Source organism: Mytilus edulis, chromosome 8 (assembly GCF_963676685.1).
Source record: "Mytilus edulis chromosome 8, xbMytEdul2.2, whole genome shotgun sequence".
NCBI lineage: Eukaryota > Metazoa > Mollusca > Bivalvia > Mytilida > Mytilidae > Mytilus > Mytilus edulis.
In genome coordinates, this window is record NC_092351.1 from 65,115,858 (window position 1) to 65,133,814 (window position 17,957).

The window sequence follows — 17,957 nt, forward strand, 5'->3', positions numbered from 1 at the left end:
AATGGACAAGAACATTTACAATGCCACCGGTAAATTACACCAACGTATTTGAATATGACAAAAAAAATCTTAACTTTTACTTTAACTATTATTTCTTATTTTTTTAATCGAGTTCTTTTAAATCATTTTGTTGGTTTTTCTTTTACGAAAAATTTACCAAAACTGCAGTGTAAAGCCCTTATTTCGTGTATGTCAGAGATTGAAGTTCCATTTTCGAAATCTTTAAAACAATATGTAATCAGTCGGCATTTGAACTTTAGTGGTGATTGGAAGAATACTTGACAAATGACCCTAGTTTGAAATGAATTGGGAATAGATACATGTAGGCCGTATCTAAATACACCTTTAAACATTAGCATTTTAAAATGAATGTGCCTAGCTATAGTACAAAATGTAGTCACAAATATATTGATATAAAGAAAAAAAAACATTTACATAATCAGCATGTTTATTTTATTATTTTCATTGTCATGTTTAATTTATTTTATCCTTGATGTCTATATATATCTGATTGCTTTGTTACATTTATTGAAATAAGTACTATGTTATTATTGTGGTACGTCATTTATTATTTTAACTTAGGTCCCTTGAATTTTCACTATTTTCATCTCTATATTGCAGTATGCGTTTCAGGGTAAAATCAATTAGACACTAGACTGGGTATATCTTTTTTTTTATTATGGAGTTCTTTCTCAAAAAATAAAATATTATGGGAAAAAAATAACATAACAACTTCATGTATGGCTACTGGATAATTAGCTTGCAAGGACTAAGTATCGTCAACTCAGTAATCAGTACCTCACGAATGATATATTATATAATATATCACATTTTCCGTTGATTGAACCAAAGATGCTGTGTTTGTGGTTTATGGCATTCTACTATAGTCCTTATTAGTCATAATTATCTTTCTTAGTATTTTTACATCCTGGACTCTCCAATATTTTCTTTTAATTCTTCCATATCAACTTTATTTTTCTATTGATCGAGCATGATGCATTTATAATGGACAATAATATAATTAGTGTATCTACATGTGTTGTTGTTTTAAGTTTTTCTGTAGAAAGGGAGATAATCCAATTTTGACTTTGTTCCATGAATATATATTGCAAAGATAATATACCATATTTCCAATCAATTGTCAGTGCTCCTTGAATATTAGCTACACGCATGTGAATTATGAAGATGTCTCCATGTATAAACATTTATTTATTTTTAAATAGAGAATGGTAGTTTACATTTTTCTGCGTTAATTTTGTATTAACTATTTAGAAATCATTTTGTGTATCAAATGCATACTATATTTGGAACGTTAAAACACAAAATGGTGTCGACAGTATAGTTTATCTCAACATCCAAATAACTTTTGCAAGGCAAATTACGTGACTGTACAATTTCAGTTTTAACTCATTTTCATTAATTGCTCACATTGAAAGCTACACCAAGACAAGTTGCTGCCACGTAGTTACTGCAAAACACAAAATATTTTGGTAACAACACAACAAACTTCTGTATCAAAGTCTGAAAAGTTTGAAAAAAAAACATCTGCACTCCATAGAAAATCAGCATCATCCACATCCCTTTCTGTGTTTACGATTACATGGATATTCCATGTGGAAGAGTTAAGCTCCTTCTGTATCTTGCTTTTTTTCCTATATAGAAAGCTACATATTTGTCATCATATTGGTCAACTTACAGGTTGTAATGACCTGAATGATTTGTAGGTTCGTGTGACGCCGGCAAATGGAACAGGTTACCATAGCAACAGATTTAAATTCACCTTATTTTTCGTTTACATTTAGATGAATTATAAGTTCGAACACTATTTGTTAATTGCCTTTTTCCCAATGCTTAACATAGAAATACGTCATAAAATCAAAATATCATTAAGTCACCTTCTTAAAGAATCTGAATATGCAGGAAAAATTGCAATTAAGTAATGAAGAAAGCAATAATCGATCACTCACCCGAATCTGCTAGACTAAAAAAATGAAGTATTTACTAATAGATGTAACTGACTATACTTGCTAGATGCAAGATTATTTTCAAATAGATAAATAAATAAAGAAGTTTATTGCATTTAATGGTATGTCATTAGAAGGGAAATTACAATGTACTTTCTTTTGCATAGGCCTCTATAAAAACCTTTTAAAATTCGATGATTTGTTATGTCGTGTACAAAATGTAATTATATAAACAGACTGTTGCCTTTCAATTTACCTAAGAGAGAAATGTGGATTCAATTCTTTTTTTGTTGTCTTATTGCATTCTGTAATTGTGAGAACAATGAAAGATTCTTTGACAATGATTGAATCAGACCAATTAAGTAAGAAATGTGGATTTCTATTGTACATTATTCCAAAACTGGATGCTATGCAAGCAGCACAAAAGAGTCAAACAGAAACAATCAACCATAAGAAGAAGCAAATATCAGATCTTGAAAAAAAAAAACAACGAGAATTGAAACACACTATAAATACATACCACCCGTTGTCAAAAGATGGTAAGTACGTAAATGCAGTAAGTACAGATATATGTTCGATACCTTTCAATAAATATGCACACGGTTTAGAATCATTTTCCATCACATGCAAATGATTTGTAAGGCTTATGTTAAACATGTTAAACTAGAAATTAGTTTATCATTATTTTTAGTTTATGACGATAACATGCACGGCAGTAAGACATTTAACGAAATCCACAGATCGTAAATAAAATCACAATCTGCTGATGACGCTATAAAATTAATACAATCTTACTATATTTCAAATATATAAAAACGATCCTAATTAGATTTGCATTACTGTGTCTTCGTGAAGGTTATAAAATGCTATGAAACTAGAAAATATTCGTACTTAGGAAGCCATACACATCTACACGTTGATATTGACTAGTAATTTAATTGCTTAATGAGGAGAATTCTTACAGGTCTAGAACATGTATATTAAATAAAATGACTTAGATATAGGGCTTATACAAGCTTTAAATACGTGTGGAGGTTTGTTATGTTATAAAACTGCAGTTTTTGGAAAGGAAAAATGTTGAAACAGATGTGATGAAAATAACCCCTTCCATTTTAGTTAATAAGCACTCATATTGTTTGTTTTGTAATTTCTTTATATGATTAACTAGTTGTTTGGATTTTTTTTTCTCAATCGATTAATGACTTTCGAACAAAGGTATGCTTTGTTACGTTTATTTAAAACCGTTAAAGATTTCAAAATAGCTTTATTATCAGAAAAGTCTACCTGTAAAACAGTTTTATCGTTAGCCGTTGCTGTTGGCAGCTTTCATGTAAAATAAACATTTCCACATAATTTTGAAGCAGGAAATATAATCCGTACAAAAAGTAAAATCACAAAAATACTGAACTTAATCGGATATCCATAATCACATGGCAAAATCAAATAGCAAAACACATAAAAAACGAATGGACAAGAACATTTACAATGCCACCGGTAAATTACACCAACGTATTTGAATATGACAAAAAAAATCTTAACTTTTACTTTAACTATTATTTCTTATTTTTTTAATCGAGTTCTTTTAAATCATTTTGTTGGTTTTTCTTTTACGAAAAATTTACCAAAACTGCAGTGTAAAGCCCTTATTTCGTGTATGTCAGAGATTGAAGTTCCATTTTCGAAATCTTTAAAACAATATGTAATCAGTCGGCATTTGAACTTTAGTGGTGATTGGAAGAATACTTGACAAATGACCCTAGTTTGAAATGAATTGGGAATAGATACATGTAGGCCGTATCTAAATACACCTTTAAACATTAGCATTTTAAAATGAATGTGCCTAGCTATAGTACAAAATGTAGTCACAAATATATTGATATAAAGAAAAAAAAACATTTACATAATCAGCATGTTTATTTTATTATTTTCATTGTCATGTTTAATTTATTTTATCCTTGATGTCTATATATATCTGATTGCTTTGTTACATTTATTGAAATAAGTACTATGTTATTATTGTGGTACGTCATTTATTATTTTAACTTAGGTCCCTTGAATTTTCACTATTTTCATCTCTATATTGCAGTATGCGTTTCAGGGTAAAATCAATTAGACACTAGACTGGGTATATCTTTTTTTTTATTATGGAGTTCTTTCTCAAAAAATAAAATATTATGGGAAAAAAATAACATAACAACTTCATGTATGGCTACTGGATAATTAGCTTGCAAGGACTAAGTATCGTCAACTCAGTAATCAGTACCTCACGAATGATATATTATATAATATATCACATTTTCCGTTGATTGAACCAAAGATGCTGTGTTTGTGGTTTATGGCATTCTACTATAGTCCTTATTAGTCATAATTATCTTTCTTAGTATTTTTACATCCTGGACTCTCCAATATTTTCTTTTAATTCTTCCATATCAACTTTATTTTTCTATTGATCGAGCATGATGCATTTATAATGGACAATAATATAATTAGTGTATCTACATGTGTTGTTGTTTTAAGTTTTTCTGTAGAAAGGGAGATAATCCAATTTTGACTTTGTTCCATGAATATATATTGCAAAGATAATATACCATATTTCCAATCAATTGTCAGTGCTCCTTGAATATTAGCTACACGCATGTGAATTATGAAGATGTCTCCATGTATAAACATTTATTTATTTTTAAATAGAGAATGGTAGTTTACATTTTTCTGCGTTAATTTTGTATTAACTATTTAGAAATCATTTTGTGTATCAAATGCATACTATATTTGGAACGTTAAAACACAAAATGGTGTCGACAGTATAGTTTATCTCAACATCCAAATAACTTTTGCAAGGCAAATTACGTGACTGTACAATTTCAGTTTTAACTCATTTTCATTAATTGCTCACATTGAAAGCTACACCAAGACAAGTTGCTGCCACGTAGTTACTGCAAAACACAAAATATTTTGGTAACAACACAACAAACTTCTGTATCAAAGTCTGAAAAGTTTGAAAAAAAAACATCTGCACTCCATAGAAAATCAGCATCATCCACATCCCTTTCTGTGTTTACGATTACATGGATATTCCATGTGGAAGAGTTAAGCTCCTTCTGTATCTTGCTTTTTTTCCTATATAGAAAGCTACATATTTGTCATCATATTGGTCAACTTACAGGTTGTAATGACCTGAATGATTTGTAGGTTCGTGTGACGCCGGCAAATGGAACAGGTTACCATAGCAACAGATTTAAATTCACCTTATTTTTCGTTTACATTTAGATGAATTATAAGTTCGAACACTATTTGTTAATTGCCTTTTTCCCAATGCTTAACATAGAAATACGTCATAAAATCAAAATATCATTAAGTCACCTTCTTAAAGAATCTGAATATGCAGGAAAAATTGCAATTAAGTAATGAAGAAAGCAATAATCGATCACTCACCCGAATCTGCTAGACTAAAAAAATGAAGTATTTACTAATAGATGTAACTGACTATACTTGCTAGATGCAAGATTATTTTCAAATAGATAAATAAATAAAGAAGTTTATTGCATTTAATGGTATGTCATTAGAAGGGAAATTACAATGTACTTTCTTTTGCATAGGCCTCTATAAAAACCTTTTAAAATTCGATGATTTGTTATGTCGTGTACAAAATGTAATTATATAAACAGACTGTTGCCTTTCAATTTACCTAAGAGAGAAATGTGGATTCAATTCTTTTTTTGTTGTCTTATTGCATTCTGTAATTGTGAGAACAATGAAAGATTCTTTGACAATGATTGAATCAGACCAATTAAGTAAGAAATGTGGATTTCTATTGTACATTATTCCAAAACTGGATGCTATGCAAGCAGCACAAAAGAGTCAAACAGAAACAATCAACCATAAGAAGAAGCAAATATCAGATCTTGAAAAAAAAAAACAACGAGAATTGAAACACACTATAAATACATACCACCCGTTGTCAAAAGATGGTAAGTACGTAAATGCAGTAAGTACAGATATATGTTCGATACCTTTCAATAAATATGCACACGGTTTAGAATCATTTTCCATCACATGCAAATGATTTGTAAGGCTTATGTTAAACATGTTAAACTAGAAATTAGTTTATCATTATTTTTAGTTTATGACGATAACATGCACGGCAGTAAGACATTTTTTTAACCAACAAAAATGAATGAACGTTTTGTTTCTTTGAGCTGTTCCAAGATATTATTGATTAAAAGCAAACGCGTTTTAAAAAACTGTAAACTGAGTATATTTAATATAAGGTATCTGGGCGTGTTCGATGTTATATTTACATGTGCAAAGCTGTATTTTGCAAAACTTTAAGAACTTTTTGTTCCTCATTGCTCTTCAACTTCGTACTTTATTTGGCCTGTTTTACTTTTTTTTATTTGAACATCATTGATGAGTATTATGAAGTCGAAACTAGGGTATGTTTCAAATACAAAATATCAATTCTGGTATATATGATGATTTTATTAGGTTCACTGTTTTAACTCTTTGACTAGATAACGAAGAGATATATGATTAATTTGTTTGAAACTCAACTTCAGGTTATAAGACGCAAGTATAAATAAAATTTAGAATTTTCCTTTTCAGGGTATATGGGTTGTTTCAAAGATCATGAAGATAGCGGAAACCGACATTTGAAACATAAGATTACACGCATTAGTAACACTACTCTCTGGAAGTGCAAACGACACTGTCATGGTTTCAAGTATGCAGGATTGCAGGTGAGTGTAGCACTTTAAATAATGCTCGTTGTTAGTTTTTTAGGAAACGCCTTTACTAAGTGAAGAATGCGCCAATTGTTTTTTTGCTATTGTTCTATTACGAGGATCGATAGCGTGATTGAGAACGAAATGCTGTGTATTCGATTATATATGTATCTCTTTGGGGATTTAATGATAACCAACGACTGTCCGAGTCTGCACATCATGTTGTTTGTATTTTTTCCTTTAGGAAAGAAGTAATAGATAATGTATTTGAGAATGAGAATATTTGAAACAACTCTCAATTTTTTTAGACTGATAATTAAGAAACTATAAATATATAAAGGCTATTTTTTACGTTTTCCCTCTTCCAGTAACTGGAATGATTTCAGTAATAGAGTATTCATAAATGTGAAGGATTATGTTAACTTAGTAAATGGTAAAAGTCTGACAAATAAACATGATAAAAACAGAATAAAAGAAAATACTTTTATTTCTTTGACATTGTTCTCTTTAGGACAGGCAGAGTGATAGTATAACTTTTTATTGGTTTGCAATAATAATATACAAGAATGAATATTATTTGGCTCTTTCATTAGATTTACATTTTTAATAGGACAGAACTGCCTGTCTTTGTGGAAATACGCTGATTAACCCTTCTTATCCACGTGTTCCAAACCATCAATGCAACATGCCTTGTCCAGGAGAATCCTTTCGTATGTGTGGAGCTGGATGGAGAAATTATATTTACAGAGGTAAAATCGTACAAAATTATAACTAAAATGAATGTATCTAAACACTATTTGATATATACTCGTCATATTTACCTGCACAAAAAAATAGAATAGAAAAGATAGAAGGGATCAGACGGAAAAGAGGGACGATAGATACCAGAGGGAGAGTCAAACTCATAGATAAAAAATAAACTGACAACACCATGGCTAAAAATAAAAAGACAAACAGACAAATAATCATGATAACAGTACAGAAGACACAACATAGAAAACTGAAGACTAAGCAACACGAACCCCACCAAAAACTAGGGATGATCGCAGGTGCTCATTTTATTTTTTATTATGTATCTTAGACTTAAAAAGTCTTATTCAGAAATTCAAAATGCTAAATATTATTCATTAAGAATACATTTAAATAAAATCATAGTTATATAGAAAAATAGTTTAACATACGATACAGGTTATAAAGGGAAATTTAAAGGGAAATAAAGAGAAAACATGTTTTGTTTCCATTTTAAATACTTAATAAAATGCTCGTTAATTTTTTGAGATTATTCCTCGTTGCTATGATGTATGAATGATGTGAATCTTATTCATATTTCGCCTTCGGTCTCAAGTAATGAATTAACTTCTCTATGAGGGGTAAAGCTTACATGTAATATCTCTGTTTAAAGAAACAAACTATAACCACCAGACCATAGCTGTCCAGTGACCTTGACCCTAGTATATAAGCACCTCTTCCATAATAACTTGTCATTATTTTTCTAGAGGGTGTGAAGTGAACACTTCACTTGAATTCTTTTTAGTTATTCTATTTTTATCTAAGATTTAGGGGAAAGTTACTAAAGTTACATTTAACTTGTCTACGATGTACGACAAGTTCTAATGTTATTTTGTTAATTAGAAATAATAATTCCTCAATTGTCTACGATGTATGACAAGTGTTGATGGAAATGAATTTAAAAATTTCTTGTCCAAGATGTATGACAAGTGTCGATGGAAATTAATTAAAATTTTTATTGTCTACGATGTATGACAATTTTATATATTCATTAAGTTTTTGCCTTAGTACGATTTAGAACATACTCACCCCTTCTCGTCCAATGAAAAGTCGGTTTTTTGCCCTCTAATTTTCATAGTACATGGTTTTCCATGCACTATGAAATGCTATACATGAATGACTTTTCATTGTCAGTTAATTAATTAGGAAAGTGAACTCTTAATAGCTGCACTAACGAAGTGTACAATCCCCTAAGGCATTTTCCTTGGGAAAATAGCCTACTGATTACAGATGAATGAGAAAAGATGAAAATAAAAACATTTTGAATTTTGCAAAATTTCATGCATTTTCTAATTGTACACATAATAGAATACACAAAAAAAATATGGCAAGGATAAATAAAATGATATTTCTTTAATTTATATACCTTACATTTGAGGGAATTATTTTTCTTTCCTTCAAAAAAACACAATGCCAGACTGCTGATATATAATGCAAAGGGTTGTTGTCGGAGAAACGCAATACATTTAAATTTATCAATAAAAAGTAAGCATTTAATGTTTAATGGTCTGAATTCAAATATTCATACAGAGAGTTTTATATCTATAAAAAAAAATCAAATTCCAAAAAGGGGATTTATATAACATTGTGTTGCTTTTTGAAATAAAAAAAATGTAAAGATGTATGAGTATTAAAATTTACCTGAAGCAGAAGAAACACAATTTATCCTTCACCAACTATGTCCGTGCTATTTCATTTCATTCATTGAAATGATCATTACTTATGCTTTATATTTAGTTCATTATAAAAAGTGAACTCTTATTTAGGTTTGAATATTACAATTGGAAAGAAAAATTTTGTAAGGTCACTCGAAAGTGTGAATATGTTCTAAATTGGTCAGACAATACTTGATCATGTTTTATGAAGATTTAAGCCCTCGGCTTCGCCTTGGGCTTAAATCATTATAAAACATGACCAAGTATTGTCTAACCTATAAGTACAGCACATTTGTTACTTAATTCATACTCCTGTTTGTTAAACAGGTAGATATTTAAAAGTATTTCTATTCACCTGAAGGTCGTGAGTACTCTTCAGAATTTACACGTGTTTTACCTGCACAGGTACACATTATTTTTTTACAATGGCTGAATTTGATTATGCAAATGTATTGCTTTTGCAAGATGTTTAGAATTATGTTTACACTTACAAGGGTGATGGCTATGATTTTCATCACCTCTGAGTTGTTTTAGAAATCAAAGATGATAAATTTAATAGGAAAACAAGAGGTATTTTGAATAAATCCTCTTCTTAAACAGTTATAAAACCTAGTAGTTTTATAAAAGATCATAATGGCATTGCAATTGGAAATAATTGACAAAGCAACAGAACGAGTCAAAAGTAAGTTTTAAAATCTAGTGCTACTTGTATAGCTTCAAAATCTCCTTGATATGTGATTTTTTCTCAAGATAGTGCTGTTGAGATTTAACATAGGCATGTATACATATTGATGCATTGACTCATTATTATTAATGTAGTAAAGAACATGTATGAATCATGAGGTTTGAGACAGTTTCTCTGCCTTCAACTCAAGCAGAGTTTGTAGAGAAACCTGCTGCTTTATTCGAATTTTGCCATTAGAGGCTTACTTTAATGAAGATTTAGTTCTAATTTTGATCTGAACTACTGTAATGATACTGTTTATGTACCTCCTTTTGGAGTTTGTGCCATGGCTGATGATAGTCCAGCCGGAACTGAATTTTGATACATCTTTTGATCCTGCATTAAGGTTTTCAGAAGCCTTTAAGGCTTCTCTTAGTGAGATTAATAGTCCATTATCTCATCCTGTTTGTTGAACAGTTTAATCATGATTTTGCTTGGAAAATCCCAAAATTGTTTAAAAAGGCAGAAAACTGTGTCTAAGTTTTCTTCTGGACTTTCTGTGACTGTTAATAATACTACCATGTCGGTAAATATCAAATCAGGAAAATATCAAGTTCATAGAGGAGTAATACTATCTCCCTGAGAACTGTGAGAATCCTAGTGTGTCTAGGATAAATAACAAGATTGAAATGGCACTGCCTAGACAGGCCCACTATGTGGTTTCAAAGATGCAGGAAACCCAGAGATACTTTATTAAGGGGTTGATCATCACCCCTATTGTTGAGGATTTTATTGTAACATTCTATTTGTTTGTTTGACCATGGGTTTCTATTTAAACGCATAGGAGATGCTCAGAAATATCTAGATGATAAAACTTATTTGTAATTCTGATGTGATAGTAAGTTGATTTATTACGTTTTTAGTTATGATTGCATGAAGCAAACTTAGTGATTATACAAAGATTCTAAAGCAAATTCAAGATTCCTTGGAAGAGGTTCCAGGTCTAGCAATTATTTTACTCCCAGTTGTTATGGGAAAGGCAATATCAGTCTTTTAACTGCGGAGGCTCTGTTGGTCAACAGGGCGTATACTAGTAGGCAATTCCCTTCATTGAGAGGGAGAGGTTTCCCAAAAGGGAACAGAGAATCTCAAAGAGGTCACATTTCTCAACCAGTTGCTATATACAGTAGATAACTTAAATATTATGATTTGGAAAATGTTACTTATGATCTATTGATATTAGATTTAATAAGAAATGGTTATAAAATTATTTTTAATGATGTACCACACATTTGAATAAAATACATTTCACCTTTCATAAGGATGAAATAATTTCAGAAGTCCAAAAATTGATAGCTAAGGGAGCTATTTAAGAGGTTGATCCATCATTGGAAAATCAGTTTATTTCCTATATTTTCTTAGTTCCTAAGAAAGATGGGTCTTCAAGGCCTGTTACCTATTTGAAAAATTCAAACAAACTTAGCTTGTGGCTAATCAGCATTTGGAGCAGGACCATTTTTCTTTTGTTTTGATGTAATTCTTAGGGATAATTATCTATATATATATAGAGAGAGAGAGAGCTAATACATCTATAGATCTCACAGATGCATATTTAAGTATCATTTATGATTATATCACAATTTCCTGATGCATGTGGAAAGGACATTGATATGATATTTATGTTCTTTGTTTTGGATTGGCTTCTCCATCAAGAGTTTTTACTAAGGTTTTAAAACCTGTCTACATGTATGTATTTTTATGAAATAATGTCACTTGAAGTATATACATGCTATAGTTTATACATTGATGATTTTTTTATTATGGATCAGAATTTATATGGTTGTATTGTGAATACAGAAGAAGTGGTGCAAATGCTTGATAAGCTGTGCTTCGGAATAAATTTTGAGAAGTTGATACTCATTCCTTGGAAGCATATTTATTTCCTTTGTCTCATTATTGATACTGAGCTATTTAAGTTTTTTCTGACAGATGATAAATGCTCCCTTGGGAAATTCTTCTTTAACAGAATTGTGTAACTGTATTATAGATGATTTGCATCATATATTGGTCTTGTGGCACATGCTTTTAATGCAGTATCTGTGGGAATGTTGCAGAAACATGGCGAGAAATAATGTTGAAACACTGTATAGTTGTTACAGTGTTTATTATCATCAATCTATAGGTGAAATTTTTAACGATTTAAATCAGAAATTAAGAATTGATTTTTAGACCCATCCAAATAAGTTTTTGGATTGGACCAGATGCCTCGTTAGAAGGATTTGGGAACCAAAATTTAAAGAAAATTTTTCTGTTAGTAGATGGAGATTCTTTAAGAACATGCGCTCACTTCATATAGATTTCTTAGAATTGTTGGCTATATTTTTCTTTTGGAGAGAAATTTTTAGTCACAGAGAGTTATACAATCAGAAAATACAATTTCAGTAGCATTTATTATACAATAGGAGGTATAACCTCTTTGTCACTTTTAAAACATGCTTACTACAAATATTTCATTATTTGGGCTTGGTGTTCAAGAAAGAACATTTGTATCACAGCTCTTTATATTCCTTGTTAGAAAATTTTGATGCTTATCGTATGTCTAAAAAATTTACAGATTCAACAGGATGGCAATTGAAAGAAAATATATTTGTTTTGTTGTTATCACGTTTTCATTTTCAAATCTGTAGATAATTGATTCGTTGTCTTTTGACCAACAAGCTCCTTTCAGAGATGTTTGTACTTTTCATGGTCAGATTTAAGACCTTATATTTTCCCATCTTTTTCATTGTTGGGGATAATTATAAAGAAAATTATTAGTGATAAAGTTCAGAAGGCTCTTTTGATTATTCCTTTTGGTCTGCTCAGAGTTGGTTTTCTTTGCTAAGACCAATTTTAATTTATTTGACAGTTAAAAGTTCTGCTAAACATAAAAGTTAGTAATGTTACATACTGAAGAATGCCTTTCCGTCAGGAAGAGATTTGATTTAACTGTGTATTGTAAAAAATATAAGTGAACCAACACCTGAAGGGTTGATTGTGCGGTAGGGTAAAAACGTGTGTATTATATTCAGAAATCACTTTAATATAAACAGGAGATTTCAGAATCATTTGTAAAATATATTTACACTTCATCTTGGAGATCATGCATCTATGATCGAGCATTATCAATATTTTTTCATAATTTGGTGTGTTCAAAGAGAACCAATTCCTTATCACCATCTAAAAAGGATGTTATTAATTATTAAAAACATTTGTAAAACACAAGCTTTTCATATTCAGCATGTTAAATGTGAATTTTACTTGTTTTATGTTGAAACAGACTTGATCCTTTAAGAAGTAGCTAGATGTTACTAAATTTGTTTGTTTACTACATGCATATGTGAAAGGTTGCTTAAGCCTTAATCTGCAATTGAAGAGTTAGATACTCTTTCACTGTGGAGATGAATTTAGTGCTATCTTTTTAAGTTCTTTATATTCATTAGAGGATTTTACATTGAAGACTGTCTTTTATACTTGTGTCTTTATTTGCCTTGACTACAACTGCCAAAGTACAATCTTTATCAGCTGTAGATTTACATTCTATGTCTTTCATTCAGAGACATGGCACTTTATTTTTTCATATACATGAGTTTTTGAAAATACTAGATCTGTTAGTTAGTCTACCTAATGAGGTGATCAAGGGTTTTGATAAACCAAAACTTTGTGTTGTTAAGACAATGATTTATCATGTTTTGTGTACAAAATATGTGAGAGAATTCATCTAAGTCTTTTCGTAAGTTTAGATAGTTAGAGAGAGTTCTAATTTTAGCCGAGGTTTTAAGGTTTACTCATTTAGAGGAACCTCTTCATAAGTGCATTTAGCTTCAGGATGTTCTATTAAAGACATTATGGCAACAGCTTAGTCTGGACATATGGTAAAACTTTTTATAAGTTCTATAAAAGGGAAAGTGAATAATATCAGTACTAAAGCACTTTTCTTCAGTTGTAGTTACTGGATGATCTTGTGATTTCTATGCTTTATTAAATGTTGGCATTTATAAAAATTGTTTTTAGTTTGTGTCTACACTTTTAACAAGCTAATTTATTACTTGAGACCGAAGGCGAAATATGAATAAGAATGTTCCTTCATCCAAGCATATCTTGGATGTGCAGGATGAAGGTCATTCTTAGAATATGAGCCTAAGGCTCGAAAGTAATTAATTCCCACCCTAGGGATTATCAGTCAGATCCACCCCTTTTTCCAATGGGTTTTCTATTTGGTGACACAAACTTGCTTTAAATTATGACAAGTTATTATGGAACAGGTGCTTATATACTAGGGTCAAGGTCACTGGCCAGCTATGGTCTGGTGGTTATAGTTTGTTTCTTTAAACAGATATATTACATGTAAGCTTTACCCCTAATAGAGAAGTTACGCTAATTTATTACTTTTGAGCCTCAGGCTCATATTCTAAGAATGACCTTCATCCTGCACATCCAAGATATGCTTGGATGAAGGAACATTTTTCTTCTTCTAATATAATACTTATTACTATAATAAGTGCCATTATTGTTATATTTGTTATCATCTTTATATTTATCATAGTCTGACTTTGTAATAGTATGATGATGGGAAGAAACAGAAAAAGTGGTATAAACAAGAAAGAAAACAGTTTGTTATTAAATGTTTAAAGCAGTACATAATATAGTTGTTTTCTATATATCTTGTGTTTAACTACATTGTAAAAACAAAGGCGAATATATGATGTTGAGATTGTCATATGAATGTATTATATCAGCTTTGCTCATGTTGCTGGTGGGTTATAACAACTTTCATCATATACGATGTATTGAAGGAATGACTGTTATATTTTTCTGCTTTTGAGGAAATAACATCAAAATGTGGTTCACACTAAATAACCTGCGTAGCGGGTTATATTAAAGTGTGCATCACATTTTATTATATTTTGAATAGACAGAATTTTTGTGTAGTCATTCCTTTTATTTTATTTCTAAATTTCATGTTTAGCCGGAGTAAATCATGAAATAAAACCGAGAACGTCACAGTCACATGTTATTGAGATGTCATTGAGATGATAGACAAAACACCGCCAGCCAATAGCACGAAACATAACATCCAAAATTGAATTTAATGAATCATCTTTATCTACATCTGGTCATGAACATTTTGTAATTCATTAAGCATATAGTCGCTGTATCACTCGTTCTTTTGGTTTTTCACTCTTTTTGAAAGGCAAAGGTACAACAATCATTTAATTTTATTATCAGAGTTTGAAAAATACCTTGATTGTATTTATTCTTGTAATTTATTATCCCTTTTCATCATTGTAACATGTAAACTGTCAGAAACCGCGAGTTGAAATTGAAGTTGATAGTACCTTTCTCGAAAAGTGTTGAGAAGGAATGCATAAAATGACACAAAGAATGCTGACCAAACGATACTGTATACAGGAATAAAACCTGACATTATTAAACACATGCACCTGTACATAATAAAACAATAATGATATGAAACCAGGTACATTGAGTATTTCAAAGAAGCATAATTTTAAAAGCAATGTTTAACCAATTGAATTGCAAAAATAATTCCTTTTATTTATTTTAAATTTAAGTGACAAAAGAACATGTTTTCTCACTCTTAAGGACAGATATGTCACATGTAATTACACAAAAGATATTGCCAAACATTATGTTTTACAAATATTGAACATTTTTGCACATAGTTTTTCTTTTGAACAAAATGAATATGAAGCAAGATAAAATTGAGAATGGAAATGGGGAATGTGTCAAAAAGACAACAACCCGACCAAATAAAAAACAACAGCAGAGGGTCACCAACAGGTCTTCAATGTAGCGAGAAATTCCCGCACCCGGAGGCGTCCCTCAGCTGGCCCCTAAACAAATATATACTAGTCCAGTGATAATGAACGCCATACTAATTTCCAAATTGTACACAAGAAACTAAAATTAAAATAATACAAGACTAACAAAGGCCAGAGGCTCCTGACTTGGGACAGGCGCAAAAATGCGGCGGGGTTAAACATGTTTGTGAGATCTCAACCCTCCCCCTATACCTCTAACCAATGTAGTAAAGTAAACGCATAACAATACACACATTAAAATTCAGTTCAAGAGAAATCCGAGTCTGATGTCAGAAGATGTAACCAAAGAAAATAAACAAAATGACAATAATACATAAATAACAACAGACTACTAGCAGTTAACTGACATGCCAGCTCCAGACTTCAATTAAACTGACTGAAAGATTATGATTTCATCATATGAACATCAGGCACAATCCTTCCCGTTAGGGGTTTAGTATCATACCATCATAACATATATGAGAAGAACATAACCCGTGTCATGCCAACAACTGTTTTTTTTAGAATAAATCTGTTTAGTTCCGATGCAAAGACCTTATCAGTGACTCAATATTAACGCCAAAATATGCAATCTTTAATGACTTGACAACAGTATCGTAATTATATCCCTTCTTAATAAGTCTATTCAAAGGTTTTGTAAGTTTCTGAGGTGAATACTGACACCTTTGTGCTTTATAAAGAATATTACCATAAAAAATTGGATGTGAAATACCTGAACGTATTAGAAGTCTGCATGTTGAGCTATATTTACGAATGATGTCTTTATACCGATGATAAAATTTAGTAAATGTTTTGACTAGTTTGTGATATCGAAAACCCTGGTGTAATAATTTTTCAGTAATACATAAATTTCTCTCGTTAAAATCTAAAACATTGTTACATACACGAGCGAATCGTACAAGTTGAGATATATAAACACCGTAAGATGGTGACAAGGGAACGTCACCATCTAAAAACGGATAATTAACGATAGGAAATGAAAAATCATCCCTTTTATCATAAATTTTAGTATTCAGCTTTCCATTAGTGATATAGATATCAAGATCGAGAAAAGGGCAGTGGTCATTGTTAGTATTAGCTTTATTTAAAGTAAGTTCAACAGGATAAATTTCATTAATATACATACTGAAGTCGTCATTATTGAGAGCCAAAATATCATCCAAATATCTAAAAGTATTATTAAATTTGTTTATCAGATGTTGTTTCGAAGGGTCTTTGCTTATTTTTGTCATAAATTGTAACTCATAACAATGCAAAAACAGGTCCGCAATAAGTGGTGCACAGTTAGTCCCCATTGGAATTCCGATAATCTGACGATATACGGAATCCCCAAAGCGAACAAAAATGTTATCTAGTAAAAATTCAAGGGCATATATAGTATCAAAGCATGTCCAATTAACATAGTTTTTTTGTTTATTGCTACTAAAAAATGACCTAAAAGAGTTTGAACATATATATTCACATTCTGATTTTTTGAATGCCCATTTAATTAGGTGTGTGAATTTTTTCTTAATGAGAATGTGAGGCAATGTGGTATACAGGGTAGAAAAATCAAAACTTTGAACAGATTCAAAATCACCAATATAAGCATGCAATTTATCAAGTACTTCCAACGAGTTCTTGGCACTCCAAAAGTAATTTATTCCACTATTTTCGAAGGCCTTATTTGAACAATTTGTTATCAGGTTTTTAATTTTACCAAGTGTGCTGGTAAGAAGAATAGACAATTTAGTAGTTGAACAATGGCTTGAAGACGAAATAAATCTATATTTGTAAGGGGTTTTGTGTAGCTTCGGAAGCCAATACATAGTTGGGACTTTCATTGTATTTGGCTCTGCTTGTAAAGCAGAGGCTAAAAGTTTATGTTTGTTACAGATTTCGTTTTCTGAAAATAGAGTCAGTTGGAATGTTGGTGAATTGGTGATTTCCTTTTTCAGAACCTCAATGTAAAATTTACGTCAAACAATAATAATATTATATATACTTTTACATACCAATTTATCTTTCTTGTAAAGGGCACTGACTCAAATGTTATTGACAAGATCTCAAAATGCGGTTGTCTTGATTTTCTGAAAGTCTTATGTATCATAGCTTTCTACGTACAGTCGAAACATTTATTTTGACACGCAAGGTTCATTCGAGCATTGTATGAAGTGTTTACACTAAACCCAGTAAATATGTGCTGATTGAAATTTTGTCGTTGATAAAATGTGCATTCCTTCATGACGTAGATCTGTACTTAATCATCACGTCATTGTGTGTATATAAACTCATCATAGATA